The 22,091-nt window shown below is 41.2% G+C and overlaps 1 long non-coding RNA gene across 1 annotated transcript; it reads right to left on the bottom strand.

Annotated features, from left to right (window-relative positions):
• Positions 1-2,870: 2,870 nt before the first annotated feature.
• LOC111903267 (uncharacterized) lies at positions 2,871-4,223 on the bottom strand. The gene is made up of 3 exons (XR_002854087.3): positions 3,944-4,223; positions 3,595-3,680; positions 2,871-3,307 (listed from the first exon to the last, which is right to left on the bottom strand). It is a non-coding gene; the product is annotated as an uncharacterized LOC111903267 (long non-coding RNA).
• Between the last annotated feature and the right edge of the window lie 17,868 nt (positions 4,224-22,091).

Genomic DNA, 22,091 nt, shown 5'->3' with positions numbered 1-22,091 from the left:
AATATAATTTAATATATAACACAATATTATAAGTATTAAATATTACATTTAAATAAAAATTAGTAGATAAAAAAACCAGAAATGTATAAATATATAAAACCAGGGACTAAAACCGACGACTCAAAGTTCATCCCCATTTGGGGGAATAAATGGAGGTGGGTTGGAGTGAAATGGGGGAGGAAATGGGGGAAAATGGAGAATGGGAGTGGGTTGGAGATGCTCTAAGCGCGCGTGAGAGTAGTGGATTCATATTTGTTTTGAGTTTTATAGTATGAGTGACGGTGTAAAGGGAATTAACTAATTTAACTTTACGATTAATTAACTTAAAATTTTGGAGGAATGAACTTAAAAAATGGAGGGCAAATGAATACCCGAGGGAGACAGTTGAATTAAAGAGAATTAAACACCAGGTGCATGACATTGATTGCTTGGCGGAAATGCGACAACTTAGCGAAATGGAGATTAATGAAAGGCGATCTGGAATACATAAAATAGTTGAAATGGAGAAATTAGCGACCTTGGATCTAAAACAAAAATCTAGAATAAAGTGGGTGATAGACAGGGACGAGAACATATCCTTCTTCCATGGATATGTGAATAACAAGCATAAAAAGAACAGAATAATGAGGCTACAGACTAACAACTCATGGGCCACAAATGCAGAGACCATTAAGCAATAAGCTTTCAAATTTTATCAAAGGAAGTTGTTGGAGAAATGGTCGTCGAGACCAAAGTTGATCAGCAATAAATTTACCTCATTGGGTGCACTTAATAAAGTTCAGGTGGAAGCCCCATTCACTAATGAAGAGATCAGATGTGCTGTATGGCATGCGGTAATGAAAAGGCGTCAGGCCCTGATGGATTTTCGTTCCAATTCATTAAGAAGTATTGGGCGGAGATGCAAGATGGTGTAATAAATGTTGTTAAATACTTCGAAAATTATGGGAGACTTGGAAGAGGATGAAACTCCTCTTTCATTACTCTAGTTCCAAAAATCAAGGATCCGATCACGCTTGGAGATTATAGACCAATAATAAGTCTAATTGGATGTCTATATTGCAAAAACCTTGGCTCACAGACTAAAAAAGGTTATTGGTAAGTGTATTGGAGAGGTGCAATCTGCATTTGTCGAAGGAAGGAATATCTTGGATGGTCCGCTAATTGTAAACGAACTATGCTCCTGGAGTAAGAAAGCCAAAAAGAAAATGTTGCTCTTTAAAGTGGACTTCGACAAAGCCTTTGATTCAGTCAACTGGGAAAACCTTTACTCGATTCAAATGCAACTTGGATTTGGAGACAAATGGCGTGGTTGGATTCAAGGGTGTTTACGTTCTGCAAGAGCATCTATACTAGTAAATGGTTCACCCAAAAAGGAGTTCGAGATGGAACGGGGAGTTAGACAAGGCGATCCACTATCGCCTTTGCTATTCATTATTTCCATGGAGGGTCTCAATATTGCAATAAAAACAACTTGTGAGAAAGGCATTTTTACCGGGATATCTCTTCCAAATACAAAGACATCTATCTCTCATTTATTTTACATGGATGATGCTCTATTCATGGGCGAATGGCATAAGGAAAACATTAAAAATCTCGCAAGAATACTAAGGTGCTTTCACGTAACTTCTGGCCTCAAGGTCAACTTTCACAAATCACATGTTATTAGAGTTGGATTTGACATGAATGAGGTTACCCGGTATGCCACTCCCCTTAGATGTGAACCGGCCAAACTCCCTTTCAACTACCTTGGTGTACCAGTAGGAGGAAACATGAAGTTGAAGAAAAACTGGAGACCGGTGATTGAGAGATTCCAGGGCAAATTATCTGTATGGAAATCAAAAACCCTTTCAATGGGGGGACGCCTCACCCTATGCAAAGTGGTTCTTGATAACCTACCTACATACTATATTACTATTCGTTGCACCTGCTTGAGTCATAAACTCTTTGGAAAGTATTTGAAGGAAATTCTTACAGGGTATGAATGAAGATGGGAAGAGAAAAATCAACTGGGTCTCTTGGCAAAAGGTGGTGTCCCCTAGAGAAGCCGGCGGTCTTGGTTTGGGTTCACTTAAAGTTTTGAATCTGGCACTAATTGGCAAATGGTGGTGGCGGTTGCGAAGTGATGGAGCAAGTCTATGGAGGGAGACTATTATGGATATCCATAACCTCAAGAACTAGGCTGCAAATTATATCTCAAAAAAGTCCATTATGAGTGTTTGGAACAATATAGCAAGGGTAAAAAGAGAGTTCTTGAAAGATGGAATCAACTTTGATGAAGCAATCAAAAAACAGGTGGGTGAAGGAGATAACACATTATTCTGCTTAGATAAATGGTTAGACAACGAAAATTTAAAATCAATGTTCCTAGGATTGTACAAGCTGAAGAAAAGTAAAAAATGTAAAATTAGGGAGAGGACAAAGACTGGGGGGGATAACACAGGAATGGAAATCGAGTCCATCCTCTAACTCTCAAGCACGTGAATTTGATGAATTAGCTTTTAAAGTGGAATCATTCCTGCCAAACACCGAACCAGATAGGTGGGTATGTAACATCTCTGGGGATGGAGTCTACCACGTTAATGTGGTAAGGGAACAAATTGACAAAGAGAGCTCGAGTATTGAAGGAGGGAAGATCGATTAGATATCGGAGGTCCCGACTAGGGATGCAAACGGGGGCGGATATTGGCGGGGACTGCAATCTCCATCCCCGTACCCGACCTCCAATCCCCATACCATCCCCGCCCCCGCCCCACCAAATCCACGACGGGTTCGGGTGAAAAAAAAAACCAACAGGTATGGGGAATCCGATGGATACCCGTTTAGTATAAAGGTGTAGTGTTTTTAAATCTAAAAAACACAAACAACAATCATGACAACTAAAACATTCAAATTTCCATACTTTCACTATGACAAATGATAAAGTACAACAATTTTTTTTTTAAATCTACAAAACAAAAACAACAATCATGACAACTAAAACATTCTAATTTTCATACTTTAGTATAATAGATGATAAAGTACAAAACATACGGATATTTTCAACATCATAAAATCATCAAAAACTCTTTAAGTTCTTATTTAAAACATCGTTATAAACAAAATATCAAAATCTAGAGCACTTGGATGCACAATTCTTGTAATGGTAACTTAAGTGTGTCGTTCCATTCTTGATTTTTTCTGTTAATATCTTCCTACAATAGTTGTATATAGCCTTATCAACCCCATCAATCTTTTTCCATTTAAAATGACTCCAAACCGCATAAGCATATCTTCTTTTTGGCTGCCCGGTTGTTGATCTTCAGTGTCACTACATAGAGTTATTAAAATTAGAGAACTACAATTACACAGAATACGAATTATAAAGAGAAAAAAAATATGTTACATAGTCAAAATTTCATATGATATTCAGTTGGACAACATATAGCCAAAATTCATGCTATTCACATTAAGTCATTCATATATACCTGTTTATACAGACATTTGTCAAGAACACAATAAATAATATGATTATCAATTACATAGAAGTTCAAACTTTATTATTCAAATGATTATTGATTATACATACTTTAAGAAATTAAGCCAATCAAGTTATACCATTCAAGTTTCTTCCGATTCCAGGCTTCGACAATCAAGCTTGAATATAGCCCTAATGTCCCCTAAGACAGCCAATCAGGTCCCAACTAAATAACATGAAAGTTTTAATGAAAATCAGATAGATTACAAGCATAAAAACTCTTACACGAGAAATCTGATTTCAACCAAAATACATAAAGAAAATTGAATAAATCCATTCATGTTACACATGCATTCTTGAGAAATCGATTACAAAATATGTCATAGAGAGAAATCAATTAATACTAATTGGACATGAATTGACAAATCAGTAATAAAGAGAAGACAATAAGTAGGTGCAGATGCAAGACAATCGATCAAAAACATTTACCTGAGGTTTGGATTTTGTAATCGAAAAGGAAGATCATCCATGGAAAGCCTAAAATTATTCTTGAAGACCTAATATTTTGTTAGGAATCTTGATACTATTGTGCCGATATCTAGGGTTGAAGGAGAAATGGGCAATGGTGGATTAAATATCGAGTTTGATTCTTGAAAAGCGAGTATATTAAATACTTGAATCATGATTCTATGAAACACGAAGAACGAAGAGTCGACTACGACTCTAAAGTCTCGAAGAGATGAAAATGGTTTGTATTTGTTGTAAATTTAATGTTATTAATTAGTAATCAATGTAAATTGAAACTGATTTCGAATATATATATATATATATATATATATATATATATATATATATATATATATATATATATATATATATATATATATATATATATATATATATATATATATATATATATATATATATATTGGGTTTTAAATGGGGCAGATACTACTTTACCCATCCCCGTCCCGGGTAAGATATCTAATCCCCATCCCCGACTCGTTACCCGCTAAAGCGGGGAATCCTTGACCCGTTCGGGTCGGGTCCCCACGGGTAGCGGGGATTCCCCGACCCGTTTACATCCCTAGTCATGACTAAGGTGCGGTGTTTCATTTGGAGGGCGGTCCTAAATGGTATCCCAACTGCATGTGCTCTCCAAAAGAGAGGAATCAATTTCAATACAATTAATTGCAGCTACTGTGATCTGGAAAGAGAAGATACTGATCATGTTTTGATCAACTGTTCGATGACAGCAAAGGTGTGAGAGGTGATGTTCAGGTGGTATGGCATTCCTCAACCCCAATTTGGGAATTTAAGTGACATGGTGAAGTTTTGTTCTACATGGGGACAATGCTTAAATAAGAGGAAGAACCTAATTAGCATTTGTTATGGTATTGCATGGCTAATCTGGAAAGCAAGGTGCGACTTTATATTTAATAAGATTCGGATATCACCTAACCAACTAGCGGGGAACATTCAGTCCATGGTGTTTACATGGATTAAACATAGGATAGCTGTCACACCCCCGAACCAGACAGCGGAAACGTCCGAGGGCTCTTGTGACTTAAATTGAATATCATCACAATGAATATACATGAATCGTAACATAATTCATCACCATGCATTGAAATATTACAATTGATAACGTTTACATTCAGTACATTGTTTTAGATGTTACAATTTCATAACATGAACCATTCGATAGTAAATCTAAGCAAAACACCATGACATCACTTGGTACTTATTCTTCGGTTTACCTGTTACCTGAGAATACAAGTTATTTTGGAAAAATGTCAACATATGAAATGTTGGTGAGTTCATAAGTAATGTTATGGAAAATGATTTTTGTGAAGTTTGAAAACCCAGAAAATCCGATATTTTCTGAAAAGAGTATTGTTTATAAAAAGTGTGAAGATCCGTAAGTATGCTTGTCGATTTTTGTAAACATGTATAATTGTTGAACTTTGTATACATCACATAGGTAAAAGTGTTGAACTCCCCGAGAAAACCCGATGTTTTCCCAATACATAAAATTACGTGTCTTATTTATTGTTATACCGATACGACGATTGTTTTTTATTACCCAGGTGACATTGGATTAATTATGGGTTGTGAGTTGTTATAATCACGCATTAATGAAAATGACTAGTTTATAACTACCAATTACAAACGATCCTTTAGGCGTCGTCCGTACTACTCACTTAATCCAACCACCCTGACTTCTCTTGATTTACGCCATGAATCTGTCTACTCGATTTCTCATAGCCCCACAACCGAGTAGAAAGGAGGGTACGAAGCCCCCTTTATTTCCATAAGTTGTTCAAGGCTATCGGGAATGCGAAAAGCACTCGACCCGACTCGCATTTGACTTCTCGACTTCGCTAGCAGTACCAATGGACCCTTGGGGCCCAACAACACAATAGAGCTATTCAAAGTACTTTTACATGGAATTAGGTCATAGAAGGCCCATTAACATGTAAGCGCGTTCCCTTCGGGCCCAAAGATCATGTTATTGGGCTAGCAAGGCCCAACTAGCACGATTTGAAACTTTCAAGCCCAAAGATTGAATATCGACTCCTCTTAGTTATCGCGTGTTTATTGAAGTACTACGGTTTATTGATTTTTGTTTTGTTATTGATTCGAGATTGAATCAATTCGTTTGGTAACGATATTGGTGTTGAAAGTGTATTTGTTATTACGTTTCGCCGGTAGTCATGGATCTCGTATTTTGTCTTAAGGGATTTATTTGTTTAAAAGTAAGATTTTTACCTTTTCACGACCCTTATTTTATAAAATTAGCACTTTTAGTCCTTTATATAAAAGGATTTCCATTTTAATCCTTAAACCATTTTTCTTGACACTTTAGTATCAAAACTTGTTGAAAAGACATTTTTAGCCCAAAATTACTTTGTAAACAGCTTAAGTCCTTCCAGAATGAAGTTTCTCGGTTAGAACCCCCATTTTCACAACTTTTATAGTTTTCGCCCAAAATAGAAAATTTTTACATTTTTGATCCTTTTTGAGTTTGAAAAACATTTTTGACCTTTGAAATGGTTTTAGTATACTTCAAACCCCCTGTTTTACATAAAACTTCCTTTTCAGACCCTTAAACTTGAAAATCTCGCATATTGAAGCTTATTGGGCCGAAAAGCCCAAGTTTAGCCCATTAAGTGCACAATTCTCATTTTAAGTCCTTCAAAAATGTTTTGTTTCAGAAAAATTATTATAGAAACCATTTGGACTCTTTTGACCCTCCAGAAACTATAATTTGTCGGTTTGGGCTCTTAGTTTTGTATTTTTGACAATTTAAGCCCAAAAATGGGTTTTATGTTCAAGTATGTCCATCCTAACCATATGAGTTATTTTTCTTTAAGTTGTGTTTATTTCCTTCCTCATGTTTTAGATCTCGGTTTTTACACGCTTTTTGGATAACATATTCATCACAACACATGATATCACACACAAACATGCATCAAATCACACATAGCATACATTTACACATAGATCTACACATTTACTTGTATTCTCCCCCATAAAAACTCATAAAATCGAAAAGAAAGAGGGTATGAAACTCACCTTGGGTTGTGTTTTCGGGTTTGAAGAAGATTTGGAGAAGTTTGGTGCTATTTTCGGCCCTATCAAGTGTTGGATTAGTGTCTAAGTCCATAACCATTTTGGTATGTACTTGACCCGATGGTGCATGGTCCTTTTGGGTTGCCTTCACCAAAGCAACTTGATAGTATGAATTATGGAGAGAAAGGATTAAATATGATTCATTAATATGTTATGAGAATAATATATTAAAGGAGAAATCATATTGTTTAATTAATATTAGTCAAGAATTAATAAGAATTAAGTTTGTGACAAAAAGAGATTAATTAATCTTAAGGGACTGGAATTGTAATTATAAGATAATTGCAATTTGGGCTATGGATTGCATTATATTGAGGAGTCAACGAATTCTATGGGGAAACCCACTAGAAATCGTCCAAGGCCTTTAAGGAAAGGAGTCCATGGGTTGCTTAGGGCTTAAGCATCCAAATTAGGGTTTCCTTGTTAGATAACCCTAATAGGCTCACTATATATAGAGCCCTTATGCCCGAAAAACGTGGTGAACTAGTTCTCTAGGGTTTCCACACGTTTTGGGCAGCCTCCTTCTCTTATCCTCTTCATCCTCTTGCTCTTGGTGTTTGTGAACCATTAGAGGAGTGACATCTGTGACTCTAAGCTTTATAAAGTCAATACAAGAAGGATTTGGGATTGTTATTGCTACATAACAATCAAGGTAATATCTTAAACCCATTCTTATGTTAATATGATTACTTGTTTGCTAGATCTAGGGTTTATAGTCTTGGATAACTTCCATGTACAATAGAGAAACCTAGATCCAAGCATTAGGGTTTGTATGAGCACATAGGATGTTCTTATGACCAAAACCCATCATCAAGTTCCTTGGATGGATCTTGAACTTAGATGTCTCTAAGGTGCTAGATCATGAACTTAAATGGATTAAGAGATGATTTTTGATGAAAAGAAGTAGCTAGAGTATGGATCTAATCAATATCTTACCTTAGATGATGATTTTTATGGAAGAAATCCCTTGAACACCTCTTAGATCTCGAAAATTTGGAGAGAAATGGGGAGAGTTTCTTGAGAGGAAATTTTTAAGTGAAGTGTGTGTGTGTTTGTTTGGTTTCGGCCGAGATGGAGAGAGAGGGAGAAGAAGAGAAGTGCTTGCATGGAAAGATGAGATTGCATGGATGTTTGAAGTGCAAAAGCTTAGATATCCTCCATATAAAAATGAGGTGGCAACCTCACAAGTCAACTCTTCCTTCTTTGGTTGGGCTTGGGCCAAGAATGGTGAAGAAAAGGGAAGGGATTGGGCCTTAATTGCTTAAGCCCAATTTTCATGGTTATGTTGAGTGATTTTTGGTCCAAATAATTATAAATGTGATTTTTGTGACCTATTAGGGCTAAGTTAGGTTAGTTATGGCCCAATATGGTTCATTTAAATAATTTATTTCATTCTAGGCTCAATATGGCCCAAAATATTGAAATAAATGGAAGTGGGTCCAATTAGAGCCCATTCAAGAGTTCTAAGCCCAAAATAGTCCAATTGGGAGCTTATTGGTCCATTGGGCCCAATAAGGAAATCCTAATCCATAATGGACTTAAACAAGGATTTCTAAGGTTTCCAATTGCTTGTTGACTATTTGCAATGCTTGTATGAAGTGTTTGATTGAAATTTTGTTGTCATAGAGTAAGCATCATACATGCTTTCATGTTTTTGATTCAATATTGGCATAAGTGTTGTAGTTACAAGGCACACAAATTTCTAGTTGCGACATCATCCCCCCGTTAGAGGGGATTTCGTCCCGAAATTCTTTTGAAAGCTAGATTTGAGAATGCTAGAATAGATGAGGGTACTTTTGCTTCATTTGGTCTTCGCGTTCCCACGTGAATTCTGGCCCATGCTTCGCGTTCCACCGTACTTTCACGATCGGGATACGACTTTGTTTAGTACGCTTCACCTCCCTGTCCATGATTTTGACTGGTTCTTCAACGAACAGGAGATTCTCGTTGATTTCAATTTCGTCAAGGGGAATGACGAGAGTTTCATCGGATAGGCACTTCTTTAGATTGGAAACATGAAGCACGGGGTGTACACTGCTGAGCTCAGTGGGTAGCAGCAGTCTGTACGCCACTGGGCCTATTCGGGCAAGGATCTCGAAAGGTCCAATGTATCGTGGGTTCAGTTTTCCCCGTTTTCCAAAACGAACGACCCCTTTCCAGGGTGAAACTTTTAACAGTACTCGATCCCCGATCTGAAACTCTAAGGGCTTTCGTCGTTTATCGGCGTAGCTCTTTTGTCGGTCGCGCGATGCTTGTAGTCGAGCTCTGATTTGAACTATCTTTTCCGTGGTTTCACGTATGATCTCCGGTCCCATTAACGTCTTGTCTGATGTTAGTTCCCTCGCTAGCTGGGTGTCGCCCACTTCAGCCCAACTCAACGGTGATCTACACTTACGTCCATATAGCGCTTCGAAAGGAGCTACTTTGATGCTCGAATGGTAGCTGTTGTTATACGAGAATTCAACTAAGGGTAAGTGGGTATCCCAGGACTTCCCAAAGTCTATCAGACATATCCGGGGTGTCCAACCTACCCATTGGTCCTAACGACCGAATCGAGGACTAGTCCCCTTCTACTGATACTATCTCACATAACATATCATACTAGCATACACACATATCAAGCAATAGCAAAATAGACAATTATCACAAAGACAATCATCTCAACCAAACAACTACTAGTGGGCTGGCCTTGGTGCCTTAGACCCACTTCTACTGGAAGGTAACTCACCTCGGTGTCGTTAGTGTCTGAACTGTCATCGACGTGTAAATCGACTCTCCTCGACTCCTAAATCCCTACACGACAACCCATCTAAGTTATCAACTTGAATACGCAACCCCAAGTAGGGTCAACCCAATTCAGTCAAAGTCAACTTTGGTCCAAGTCAACATCCAGTTGACCTGACTCACCGAGTTGGTCTACCAACTCGTCGAGTCCAAACTCCATTAACCCGATCCAACCCCGACTCGACTCATCGAGTCTGGAAAGAACTCGACGAGTTCTCCTTCAATCATACCATCAGGACCATCTTCATCCGACTCACCGAATTTGCCCTTGAACTCGTCGAGTTCATCTCCCTAATAAGAACGTGTCCAGTCTATGACTCGCCGAGTTGTATGAACAACTCGTCGAGTCCATCTTCAAAGGTTGGGAGATTGCCTTGGACTCGTTGAGTTTGCTCAACCACTCGTCAAGTCCCATGAATTCCCAGGCCCCTAATGGTTCTAAACACTGAGGGACCTTCCACACTATCATCTGGTCCAATCAACAGAAAGGATTTGGTGGTCTTTGCACCCCGACTCGCCGAGTCCAAAGAACGACTCGCCGAGTCCATCCTTGACCATTTCTATACAGTCGATTTAAATGGGTCTTAACACATCAAAACCATAGATCTGGCCTCCTAATGTCCATTTTACACGTAAAGTTCCAACCTTGGTGCACATGCATGGGGTCTTTGGCTCAAAAAGCCATAAAAGGTGTTCTACAAGATGCATGGGGCTCTCTTGGCCATAGAGTTGGCACCTTTATGCCATGAGACCCCTCAAATGGCCCAGATCTAAATTCAAGACTCCATATAACACTTCACAAATCCGAAAATAGCTTGGAAAGCCCTAAATGTACTCAAAATCCAAGCCCTGATGAAGAATAAACACATGGAAGACCAAGACAGGGGCATTTTACCTGGCATGAGCTAGAATGGAACGAAATCTCTGGATTTCCAAGCCCCAACTCGAATTCTCAAGCTTATCTCTTCTTCTCAAGCTTCACAATCCACCAAAATGCACCAAAATGGCCTTAGAACACACAAAAACGGCTAGGGTTTTGAGGTAATGCTTTCTGGGAGTAATAGGGACTATGGAGGCTGAGATAAGTGGTTTAAATAGGGTGCAAACCCTCAATTTAGGGTTTCACTCAAACAGCGTCTACTCGCCGAGTCGGCCTCCCGACTTGTCGAGTAGACCACTTAAACTTTTCGCAGATCACGACTCTACTCGACGAGTTAAGCCTCCAACTAGTTGAGTCCCAGAGAAAAACACAAGAATACTTGAATTAAAAGCATACCGGGAATCGGGTGTTACACATCTCCCCCACTTATCTTAGACTTCATCCTCGAAGTCTGGTGCTCGGTCCTGAAAAAGCTCGATGTAATGCTCCCTCATCTCGTCCTCCGACTCGCAAGTCCATTCCGAGCCTTTGCGGTGTCGCCACTGCACCTTTATAAACTCCACTCGCTTGTTCCTCAGATCCTTTGCCTTCCTGTTAAGGATTGCCACTGGTCGCTCAATGTAATTTAGGCTGTCATCCACCTGAATGTCTTCTAATGGCACCATTGCCGAGTCGTCCACCAGACACTTCCACAACTGGGAGATGTGAAAAGTACTATGAATCTGATTGAGTTCGGCTGGCAGATCCAGCCTATATGTCACCTTGCCCACCCGGGCTACAACCCTAAAGGGTCTAATATACCTGGGGCCCAACTTGCCCCACTTCCTAAATCGAATGACGCCCTTCCATGGCGACACTTTCAAGAGCACCATATCCCCGACCTGAAACTCCAGGTCCGATCGACACTTGTCGCCATAACTTTTCTACCGACACCGAGCAGTCTGAAGCCTGCTCCGAACTTGCTGGTTCCTCTTCGTAGTCTTGAGTACCACTTCGGTACTTCCTATGACTCTCTAACCAACCTCACCCTAACATATTGGGGTCCTGCACTTCCTCCCATACAACATCTTGAAGGGAGGACGGTCGATGCTCGCATGATAGTTGTTATTATAGGAGAATTCCGCCAAAGGAAGGTAAGTATCCCAACTACATCCGAAGTTTAACACACAGGCCCACAACATATCCTTCAAGGTCTGGATGGTCCGCTCGCTTTGACCATCCGTCTGCGGGTGAAAGGCGGTGCTAAAATGCAGACGAATACCCAGCTCGTCATGAAACTTCCTCCTAAACCTGGAAGTGAACCGCACATCTCTGTCGGAAATCACTGAAACTGGCACCCTGTGCCACGCCACTACCTCCCTGATATAGATGTCCACCAACTTTTCAGCCGAAATGCTCTCCCGAATCGGAATAAAATGGACGCTCTTGATCAATCGATCGACGATGTCCCATATCGAATTCATTCCTCGCACTGTCCTAGGAAGCTTTGTGATAAAATCCATAGTAATATCCTCTCCTTTCCATAGAGGGATGTCCAGTGGCTAGACCTTGCCATGCGGTCTCTGGTGCTCAGCCTTGACCTTCCTACAGATCAGGCACCTCTCTACAAACCAAGCTACATCCCTCTTCATACATGGCCACCAATAATCAAGACAAAGATCCTTGTACATCTTTGTTGCCCCGGGATGGATAGAGAACCTGGATTTGTGTGCCTCCTCCATCAATATTTGGTGTACACCTCCATGATATGGGACCCACACCCTACGGTGCAGAGTCAACAATCCACGACTATCATAGTTGAAGGAGGAAACCTAACCCACAATGCGCTCGCTCTTCCGATGTTCCTCCTTCATGGCCTCCGACTGGGCCCCTGGAATCTGCTTTAGCAACAGAGTCATAACTATCAGCCTCATACATATGTCCTTGATCGGTGCTGCCTTGCGGCTAAGCGCGTCGGCCACGACATTGGCCTTCCCCGGATGATAGAGAATCTCTCAATCATAGTCCTTCACCACATCAAGCCACCGACGCTGCCTCATATTTAGATTTGGCTGATCCATGAGATACCTTAGGCTCTTGTGGACCCCATAGAGGTAATGACGCCAAATCTTAAGGGCGAAAACAATAGCCCCCAGCTCCAAATCATGCGTTGGATAGTTCGCCTCGTGAGGCTTCAGCTGTCTCGAAGCGTAAGCGATAACATGCCCTCCTTGTATCAATACCGCTCCCAAACCTGAGATGGACGCGTCGCAATATACTACGAAATCCTCCATGCCCTCCGGTAGGGCTAAGATTGGCGCCTCACATAATCTCTGTCTCAACGTCTCAAACGCAGCCTGCTACTCAGGCCCCCAATGAAAGACCACGACTTTCCTCGTCAGCCGAGTCAGGGGCACAACTATCTTGGAGAAGTCCTGAATGAATCTCCGATAGTAGTCTGCCAGTCCCAGAAAGCTCCGAATCTCAGATGGAGACCTTGGAACCTCCCGTTTCATCACGGACTCCACCTTGGCCGGGTCAACCGAAATCTCGTTCTGGTTGACAAGGTGCCCAAGAAACTGCACCTCGCGCAACCAGAACTCACACTTGCAGAACTTAGCATACAAGCTCTCCCTCCTCAGAGTATCCAGAACCTCCCGCAAGTGCTCCTCATGCAAATCTCGCGTCTTGGAATAAACTAAGATGTCATCGATGAAAACTATCACAGACCGATCCAACATCGGTCTACACACGCAGTTCATGAGATCCATGAACGCGGCAGAAGCATTGGTGAGCCCGAAGGGCATCACCACAAACTCATAGTGGCCATAACGTGTCCGAAAGGCAGTCTTCTATACATCCTCCTCTTTGACCCTCATCTGATGATATCCTAAACGCATATCAATCTTAGAGAACCAAGACGCTCCCTGTAGCTGGTCAAAGAGATCATCAATCCTTAGGAGTGGGTAACGGTTCTTCACCATTTCCTTATTCAGCTCCCGATAATCTATACACATCCAATGCGACCTGTCCTTCTTCTTCACAAACAGAATCGGGGCTCCCTAGGGCGAACTGCTCGGTCTAATGAATCCGTTGTCTAACAGATCATGCAGCTGTGTAGACAACTCCTGCATCTCAGGAGGAGCCAACCGATACGGTGCCTTGGCTATCGGAGCCGCACCAGGGACTAGGTCGATCCATAACTCTACCTGCCTCTCCGAAGGTATCCCAGGCAACTCATCGGGGAATACATCCGCAAACTCTCGCACTACTGGTACATCGCCCACCGTCGCCTTACCTGCCTCTCGGGTATCCACAATATAGGCGACATATCCTGCGCAACCCTGCTGAAGGTAGCGCCTAGCTCTCGCCGCTGAACACAAAGCTGGTCTTCGTTGTGGCCTCTCACCCTGAATCACCAACTCTCCCCCACTTGGCGTCCTGATCCGCACCAACTACTGCGCGCAGTCTATCACCGCCCCATTGGGGCTTAGCCAATCCATACCAATAATGACCTTGTTCCCCTGCAACGGTATGATAACCAAGTCTACCAGATAACGCTCCTCGAACAATCTCAAAACACAAATCCCTGAAAACCTCTGATGCTCACATTGATCAGTCATCTGCAATCTCGACCTCTAGAGGGCAATCCAACATGCCTGAGGACTCAGGAAACTTCTTGCTAATGCCATTTGTATATCATTTGTAAGCCATAATAATCAATAGAAAAATCAATAACCACCACCGTGAGGTGGTGGCTGCCACCAACCCCCATGTAGGGTGACAGTGTGCTTTGTTGTGTTTTGGACTCGTTTGGGGATGCTTGGACAAAGTGGGCCCAATGAAACCCTAATGGGCCCATTAAAACCCTAGTGGGCCCAAAGAAACCCTAATAGGCCCAATGAAATCTAAATTGACCTAAAAGCCCAACCAATTGACTAATAGGGCTAGTATTTGGATTGGAAACCCTAATTAGGGTTTGGAAAACCCTAATGCCTTGAAACCCTAATTTTGGGATTGATCGGGACCGCACGAGAATTATTTATTAAATCTAAAATAATAATAATTAATAATCATTGGCAAATTAACCTAAGGCAATATTGGAGTTAATGGATTAAGTCCTTAAAGGTTTAAGTAAGAAACACTTAACCTTAATCGTCATTTCATGAGGAAACCCTAATTTCAATTGGGCCTTGAGTTGGGTCTTCTTATTGGGCTTTGGTGATTAGACTATTGATGGGCTATCCAAGAACAAGTTAATGGACCAAAATAATTAGATGGGCCTTAAGGTAAGGCCCATGTGAAGGACGTGGACCCAATTTGGAAATTTGGGCCACATGTTGGGCTTTGGACCATTATTTGACTTTTGGGCTTTTGGTGTGTAAGTTGGACCTTGGGTTTGGAACCCGATTATTAATTAGGTATTGTTTGATGTTGACAGTCTGGGAATATGTCAACCAGCAGCTTGAGTTTTATCTGCGGGACTTCAGCAGTGCCAGGTGAGTTATCCTCACTATATCAACAGGGTCTAAGGCACCAATGCTGACCCTTTTTGGATTTGTATCTGGGTTATTTACATGATATGTTATTGATTTACATCTTGGTAATTAGATGGTGATATGCTTAGCGACCTGGTTAGGTCGATATCCTAGTATATAGGATGATGCTATGTTAGTGACCTTTTGTGTGACATCCCCAAAATCACGGCCAGAAAAGACCGGTTTGTTTATGCTTTGTTTAAAAATCAGAGTTACATTTTAAATGAAAGTGTTGCGGAATTTGTCCCAAAACAAAAATATGATAAAGATTTATCAAAAGCATTTCCATAGAAATGTATTTCATTAAAAGACTCGGGATGTCATGTTCGTACAGATCAAAAGCATAAATAGTACAATATAAGCCTTACTACATTATTTCATATCTACAGGCCTATATCCGTAATCCCTCGTCCAAAACATCACACCTATGCTCATGCGCCACTACCTGTAATACATAAAACTGAGTGGGTCAGGCTTGGGAGCCTGGTGAGCACATAGGGTTTTCAAACCACAATAAATAAGTTTATTAATTTCATCGATAAACAATAACCCGATTACCCGTTCCCGTTATCCTCACTTTACGTCCCTAAACACCTATCATAAGGGACCTAGCCTAAGGATCATCATCGGGACGGACACTACTGCTAAGGGGATTCCTCAGCAGTAAATGTCCTAAAGGCAACCATGTGGGGGATGGAGTACACCGGTGAACATATCGTTCACAAACACCTACAGGTTGCGAGCCTGCTAGTGTTCCACTGGACTGTCTAGAAGAGTCCGTGGTCGTCATCCATACTCCGCTAGATGACAGAATCAACAACATCAACATCGAGGCCTCTCATCATTTTATCACACATCACCTATTGCATCCACCCATGTTTTACCCCAACATTTTCGTAGATATAAAATACATATACAGTTTAAATCATTGAAAACATGTATAACAACGTTCATCTAGCATAGATAGCAAGTATTCAGATAATATGCACACATAACACGTAATTTATATAAAATACTTCATATCTATGTGTAAGTTGAAAGTAACTATGCACTCACTTGTTAAGGTGATGATTCCAAAATCGGTCAGCGTTTGCTTCTAACGATTCTATTTTCCTTCGACGAAACCTAGCATTATTATCGCTAAATTTTAGTCTAATATTTACCGTGACCAACTATTAGTCTTAGTATTATTATTATTATATAAGCGTTAAACAATATTTTCCAACCACTATGTACAGACAGGGGCCAGACACAAAACACCGGAGGGCAGGACCATTTTGGCATATAGCACTTCTGAAATCCAACAACCCTATGCGGCCCTTTAAACCAGATTCCCCGTACCGCGAGTAGTTAAAAAAAATATTATAACGACACTTATATAAGTTATAATAATAGCTCAAATATTTATTATAAGTTCATAATAACAATACTAATTTTAAATATAAGCTATATTAAAATAAGGTAAGCATAACTTACTTACAAGGGGGTTTTAGCTAGGAGTCGGGCTCTGCAGGGGCAGAACTTCGTCGCTGAATCTTTCTAAGAAAGATTCGTGCAGCGCTTCAGCGCTCACCTTACTATACTAAACTACAGAAAGAGAAGTCGAATCACGAGAGACCGAAATGCTCGGGGGATAAGGAGAGAAAGACTCTTGAATCAAGAGAATGGTGCAAGAAATATGAGAGCCCAAGGCTCTTATTTATACTAATTGAATTTTCAAAAACTACCCTCCATAATTACTTAATGACCTTTTAGTTATATAAACAACTAAACACCCCTCTATAATACTATTTTAAATGGATTTAATGATATTTGTACTAAACTAATGTCGAAAGAACTCAACATTAGTCTTATAATGACCGCATCGTCGATACCTTTCTAATGATATATACATATGTATATATATGTGTACGTATACATGATTTATACTTTATTTTAATACGTAAATATGCTATTATAATTTGTAACTCGTTCATACGAACTCCGTTTTTGACGTTCTTTATATCCACGCGTAGGTGAAGACGTACTCTACAACTTTCGTTTAGACCCCGTCGGCTAATTTTGACTTTATTTTTAAAGTTATATTTTTAACAAGCCGGGACAGGATTGGTCTGTTTAAAATCTCATAACTTCTTCATACGAAGTCAAATTTGGGCGTTCTTTTTATCGATGTTCTTAGTTTAACATATTCTACGACTTTCGTTTAGATCACTAAGGCTAAATCTCGCTCTATCGTAAATTCACTATTCACGCTTCCCGGTATCGTGCCGGTTCTGTCGTGAAACTTCGACGGGTCATAACTTCTTCGTTATAACTCGGATTTCGGCGTTCCTTATATGCACGGAAACCTTGAGGTATATTCTACAACTTTATGTAGAGATATCAGGATTATCTCACACTTTAATTTTGACGCTCATTTTTATTCTTTATTAATTATACATTTATAATTAAATAATAAACACATATAATTCACATAATACTAAAATATTTCATCTTTATTACTTCAAAAAGAGTTACAAGAGTTGACCTAGACTATTACATTGACAAAAATGCTTAGCCCTGAAACCCGGGCGTTACAATTCTCTCCCCCTTAGGATGATTCCGTCCCGGAATCATGCATCAGCAAACAGATGTGGATAGCGACTCATCATGTCATCCTCTGTTTCCCAAATGAGATTCAGCTCATTCGAATGTTTCCATCGTACTAGCACCAAGTCGACCATCCTGCGTCGTAACTTCTTAGTCTTACGGTCAACAGTTGTCTCAGGCTCTTCGATCAACCTTTTATTTTCATCCATCCTTAACTCTGAGATTGGAATTATGTCGGGAACATCTCCCGTGAATTTCCTCAAATAACACACATGGAAGGTGTTATGAATACCATTGAGTTCTTCGGGCAATTCCAGCTTGTAAGCTTGGTTCCTTATCTTCTGGAGAACTTTGAACGGTCCAATAAACCTTGGACTCAACTTTTCTCGTTTCCCAAATCGTATAAGTCCCTTCCACGGTGAGACTTTAAGCAAAACGGAATCCCCAACTTCGAAAGTTATCGGTCGTTTTTTTCTTGTCAGCATAGCTCTTCTGACGATCCTGGGCTGCTAACATCCTTTCCCTAATCACCTTCAACTTCTCAGCAGTCTCATGGACTATCTCGGGGCCCATAAACTGCTTCTCTCCGGCTTCAAGCCAACAAGACGGCGTACGACACTTCTGACCATACAAGGCTTGATAAGGAGCCATCTTGATGCTCGAGTGAAAACTATTGTTGTAGGAAAATTCTACCAGAGGTAAGTGCTCGTCCCAATTCCCTTGGAATTCGAGGGTACATGCTCTCAGCATATCTTCCAGCGTCTGAATCGTTCTTTCGCTCTGCACATCAGTTTGCGGATGATAAGCAGTACTCAAACACAACTTTGTACCTAACTCCTCTTGTAGACTCCTCCAAAACCTTGACGTGAAACGACTATCACGATCTGATACAATCGTAAGAGGGACACCGTGAAGTCTTACAATTTCCTTCACGTAAGCATTTGCGAGCTTATCCATAGACCACTTCTCGTTGGCTGCTATGAAGTGTGCACTCTTGGTGAAACGATCCACGACTACCCAAATCATGTCGTGACCGTTCTTCGTCCTGGGCAGTTTAGTCACAAAATCCATGGTGATGTCTTCCCATTTACCCATGGGTACAGGTAAAGGTTCCAAACTCCCATACGGTTTCTGATGTTGTGCCTTAACCCTCGCACATGTTACGCACTCGGCCACATACTTCGCAACATCGAGCTTCATCGTCGGCCACCAGTAGTAGGGTTTTAGGTCCCTATACATTTTAGTGCTACCGGGATGAATCGAGTACATGGTCTTGTGTGCTTCTTCCATCAGAAGATCTCTTATTCCTCCCGTCTTAGGTACCCAAATTCGATCTTGGAATACCTTCAGTCCTCGACTGTTTGTACCAAACACTAACGTTCTTCCCAAACGTTCTTCCTTTCGGTCATTTTCTCTAAAGCTTCTTCTTGAGCTTTCCTGATACTTTCCACAATCGTCGAGACGACTTCAATTCTTAACGCTCTTGGCCTTTTCCTTTCCAGATTGACTTTCCGACTGAGAGCATCAGCAACAATATTTGCTTTACCTGGGTGGTAAAGTATCTCACAGTCGTAGTCCTTGAGAAGTTCTAGCCAGCGTCGTTGCCTCATGTTCAACTCCTTCTAATTAAAGAGATACTGGAGACTCTTATGATCAGTGAAGAGCTTGCACTTCGTGCCGTAGAGGTAATGCCTCCATATCTTTAAGGCAAAAACTACCGCTGCCAACTCCAGATCATGAGTGGGGTAGTTCTTTTCGTGCTCTTTCAATTGTCGAGATGCGTATGCTATCATCTTTTCTCTTTGGGTCAGAACACAACCCAACCCGACTCCAGAAGCGTCACTATAAACCGCGAAATCTTCGACTCCATCGGGTAGAGAAAGTATCGGTGCTTCACATAACTTCTTCTTTAGCTTCTCGAATGCCTCATCGTGTTTCTCACTCCACGTATACGTAGCTCCTTTATGAGTCAAAGCTGTTAATGGAGCAGCCATCGAAGAAAAACCTTGGATAAATCGTCGATAATATCCGGCTAATCCTAGAAAGCTTCGAATCTCCGTGGGACTCTTTGGACGTTCCCACTTCATTACAACCTCGATCTTTGCGGGGTCAACCATTATTCCCTCCTGGTTAACAACATGACCCAAGAATTGGACTTCCCGTATCCAAAAGTCGCATTTGGAGAACTTTGCAAAAAGCTTCTCCTTCTTCAACACTTCTAATACTTCCCGTAGATGCTTGCCATGCTCCTCTTGGCTTTTCGAGTAGATGAGAATGTCGTCGATGAACACTATCACAGATTTATCGAGGAATGGTTTACAAACCCTATTCATCAAATCCATGAATGCTGCGGGAGCATTGGTTAGCCCGAATGACATAACCAAGAACTCGTAGTGTCCATATCTCGTTCTGAATGCAGTCTTCTCAATATCCTGCTTTCTCACCTTTAGCTGATGATATCCTGACCTAAGATCGATCTTTGAGAAGTAGCTCGAACCTTGCAGCTGATCGAATAGGTCATCAATCCTCGGCAATGGATACTTGTTCTTCACCGTTGCCTTATTCAGCTCTCGGTAGTCTATACACATTCTCATACTTCCGTCCTTCTTCTTCACGAATAACACTGGAGCTCCCCAGGGTGATGAACTAGGTCGAATAAAACCGTTGTCCAACAGCTCCTGAAGTTGCGTCATGAGCTCCTTCATCTCCGTCGGTGCTAATCGGTAAGGTGCCTTTGCTATCAGTGTTGTTCCTGGTAACAAGTCTATACGAAACTCCATTTGCCTATCAGGTGGTAATCCGGAAAGATCTTCGGGAAAGACTTCCGGATAATCACACACAACCGGTATATTATGCACCTCTTTCTTCTCCTTCTTGGCATCGATTACGAATGCCAAGTATGATGCACATCCTTTGGACAAACATTTCCTGGCTTTCATCAGGGAGATGATTCCAGAATTCACTCTGCGTTTGTCCCCATACACCATAAATGATTCTTTTTCGGGTGGGTTTACCTTTACTATCTTCTTTCGGCATTGAATCTCAGCATCGTTGGCGCTAAGCCAATCCATACCCAAAACGATGTCGAAACCGTTTAACTCTATGGGTAATAGCTCTTCGTGGAATTCGTTTCCGTTTAGGTCAATGACGATGTTCCTAATACGATTACTAACAGGTACGAATTTGCCACTGGCAACTTCTACAATCAGGGCATTATCTAGTTTTTCTACAGGCAATGCTAATTTCCCACCAAATTTATGCGACACAAAGGAGTAGTTGGCTCCGGAATCAAATAGTATATTTGCAAGCAAACCATTTACAAGAAAGGTACCTGAAGCGACGTCTGCTGCCTCCTTTGCAGCCTCGAGCGTCATCTGGAAGGCTCTCGCCTTCGGCTTCGGTGGTATGTTGGGTCTTCCTGTCTCCTTCTTCTTCGGGCATTCCTTCAAAATGTGCCCTTCTTCATTGCACCCATAACAGGCTTTCTGGTTGAGGGTGCATTCATTGGCGTAGTGCCCAGGCTTTCCGCACTTGTAACAAGTGACCCCTCCGTCACACTTCCCGGAGTGCTTCTTCTTGCACTTGTCACACCATTTCGCTTCTGATCCTCCTCCCCTCGAACCAGACTTCGAGAATCTACTCTTCTTGTTGGACTTCGAGGATCCATTGAACTTCCGTTTCTCACCAACCTCAGCCCTCTCCAAACCTCTTTCCTTTTGTTGGGTCTCCACGTTCTTAGCTGCTCGAACAGCTGATTTCAGAGTGCTTGCCATCTTGACTGTTGGGCCAAAGTCAGCCGGCAGTTCGTTTGCGAATTTCTCAATTTTGGAAAGTTCGGTTGGCACTAGGTATGGAAACAACTTCATCTTTTCCGTAAATGCAGCAGCATAGTCATCGATGCTCATTCTCCCCTTCTTCAAATTTTGGAACTCATTGTTCAGATCAATCAGGTCTATCTCTGAACAGTACTGCGCCTTCAGTTGTTCCAAGAACTCATCCCATGACATTTTCAGAGCTTCTCCCCGTGGCATTGTATCTGCCAATAGCTTCCACCAGCTCAAGACTCCAGTTTTCAATTGTCTCACAGCGAAGACAGTCTTCTGCTTCTCGCTGTAGTCGCAGCTCTCAAACACCATCTCCATCTCGGAGATCCAGTCCATAATCTCAACAGGCTTTGGGCTTCCTGAGAGACTTGGTGGTTTCGCACCCAATAAATTTTTGTACATCCGCC

This window comes from Lactuca sativa, chromosome 2 (genome assembly GCF_002870075.4).
Source record: "Lactuca sativa cultivar Salinas chromosome 2, Lsat_Salinas_v11, whole genome shotgun sequence".
Lineage (NCBI taxonomy): Eukaryota > Viridiplantae > Streptophyta > Magnoliopsida > Asterales > Asteraceae > Lactuca > Lactuca sativa.
This window is presented reverse-complemented; position numbering and strand designations above follow the sequence as displayed.